This window comes from Amphimedon queenslandica, unplaced genomic scaffold, assembly GCF_000090795.2.
Source record: "Amphimedon queenslandica unplaced genomic scaffold, v1.1 AMPQUscaffold_8291_Cont19764, whole genome shotgun sequence".
Classification (NCBI taxonomy): Eukaryota; Metazoa; Porifera; class Demospongiae; order Haplosclerida; family Niphatidae; genus Amphimedon; species Amphimedon queenslandica.
Window position 1 is genome coordinate 1 of NW_003551431.1, and position 2459 is coordinate 2459.

At 36.3% G+C, this 2459-nt stretch overlaps 1 long non-coding RNA gene across 1 annotated transcript; it reads left to right on the forward strand.

Moving 5' to 3' along the window:
• Nucleotides 1–1482: 1482 nt before the first annotated feature.
• On the forward strand, nucleotides 1483–2346 carry LOC109591395 (uncharacterized). Its single transcript, XR_002189798.1, has 3 exons — nucleotides 1483–1646; nucleotides 1696–1994; nucleotides 2047–2346. It is a non-coding gene; the product is annotated as an uncharacterized LOC109591395 (long non-coding RNA).
• Nucleotides 2347–2459: the final 113 nt, after the last annotated feature.

Genomic DNA, 2459 nt, shown 5'->3' on the forward strand with positions numbered 1-2459 from the left:
AATATCATTAAAAGTGCTGTCTTCAACTTCTTGATCAATGAAAAGTGTGACATTGGTTTCTGGGCCCAAAAGATAGCTAGGAAGTGGTAACTCTTGGCACAATTTATTAATGCTTTTTTTGTAATCGACTATCAATGGTTTCACTGATTCAACTTTGAATTTATCAACAATACTTTTTATTGGACTAATGTCAGAAAGTGAACATTTGCTTCTGAGTAGTATTAGTATGTCGGAATTTGATTGGCAGAATTCCAGTTGATCTTTAAGGTCAGGGTCATTATATCTGAGATACTTCCTCAGCTCCTTAATGGATGGAGACTCTTTCATGGCTCGGGTTACATTGGCAATAAGGTGATTCAGTTTTTTATTTATTGTAACGAGATGTTCTATTACAACTCTTTTGCTTAAATGAAGATCAATATCTATGAAAAAAATGATGTAATGTCGCCATAAGTTGGCTATACCTCCATCATGCTTATGAGCTATCCAATAGCCTATAGATTCATTGTATTTGCTATCTGTTATATCAAATAAAATTTATTCTTACAGTAAAATATAAGTGATGCTTACTGTATTGCCGTAACATGTTCAGTCCTAATGCTGCTGTACTTTCCATCATTTGAAGTGCATAAGCTAATTTTTCAAGGTTATGGTGATTAAGGCAAACACCCTCCTGTACAGCTTCTAGTAATAATTGCACATTCTCAGACAGAGTAGAATGAAGTAATATTTCTCCTACTATATCCTGTAAATATATAACACACTGGGGTAGGGCATCTTTAAATTTAGCCTCATTTTGTGCAAAAATGCAACATGCAGGATGTTCTGTATTAAATAAAGAGATCAAATTTTCTCATTATTATAGTCACATCTTACTTTCTTCATGAACTTCATTTGCCACTAAAACTGCCCCCATTTTATGTAAGGCATTTTTCAATGCAAAAACAGTTGGGCTACGATTATTCTTTGTACTCTCAGCTTTCTTTAGCCAATGAGCTAAACATTGAGTCAGACACTCAGAGGTGTTGTCACATTCCCTCTCAATGCTATCCATAGTATCTTCAGAAAGTCCTAAGTTTACTCCAAGAACATAATAATCTGTGTCAAGAAAGCCATGCCTTAGCAGTAGATCTTTAACTTTGTCAAGACTCTCTGCACCTATTAGAACATTTCCTGTTTAACATGTCAATTATTTTCTTACCAAGGAATTCGTCTTGCAATACTGCAAGATGTGCCATTTGCTGCTCTGAATAGAAAGGTGAAATGAAATAGGCTACACCAATTCATGTTATAATGATTATAAAAAAGGTCATACACCCGCTAGTATGAATTACATCAAGGAACAATAGATAGATTGTACCACTTGTCTCATTCATACATCTAATCTATATATGAATTGCTTGTGCTACCTGTCATTCTAGTTACATACATACATACATACATACATACATACATACATGAAGTAACGGAAGTGACGTTTGAAAATTCACCTGTGACCGCTCCCACTTTCTTGCTGCCACCCGGTTACACCTCTTTTCTGGTCCGCTCTGTCCCCTTCGAAGCTTCAGAAGCTCATTTGTAACCATCAAAAATCGTTGACTATTTTAACCCCTTTAAAACTGGTATGGTGGTTATTACTAGATCAGGTGAAACTGTCTTTTCACTAATTTTTGGTTGCTTTACTTATATATTTAGGAAGTTCATATGAATTAAGTGAGCATCAACTTACATGTAGGAAGCTAAAATATGGAGTGGCACCAGTAAGTACAGTGCAGACTAACTACTGAGTCTGAGTGCACCAGTAGTGGCCTTAGTCTCGCTAGCCAGACCATTCCCCAGCCTACAGTCCACCCCAATGACTGTAGGCTGGGGAATGGTCTGGCTAGCGAGACTATAGTGGCCTTGGACTGCAGGGACTAACTACTGAGTGCACCAGTGACCAGTAGTGGCTTTGGACTGCAGGGATCGGCATTTTCTTCCACTTTACTGCGGAGGTTTGTTCAGTTCAGTATTGATGTTGAAAATTTGATAATAAAATTTGCACAGAAACTGCTTCTGAAATTGCCACTAGATGGTAAGAGGACTGTGAAAAACTAAGAATAGTGACATCTTGTGTTACAGAGCTAAAATGATGCCGGAAGGTGGCACCACCCATGAATGACTCATCTGTGTGGTATAGAGGACATGGCTGAGTTGGAAAAATGTAGTATTACAACTGTATGCATATTTCTAATAGCATTAATTAATTTTGCAAAACTGTTAGTCTAATGACAATTTCTCTTATTAATCGATAAAATTTGGCCTATGACCTAAGGCTATAGCCTTACATTGTTAGCCCAATTTTTGCAACTTTAAAAATTTATTAAAAATCTAAATTTGACCAGAATTAGCTCAAAGTTGATGATACACAGCATGTATATGTATCAGAAAAAATGATCAAAATGAAGATTTCCTTCTTA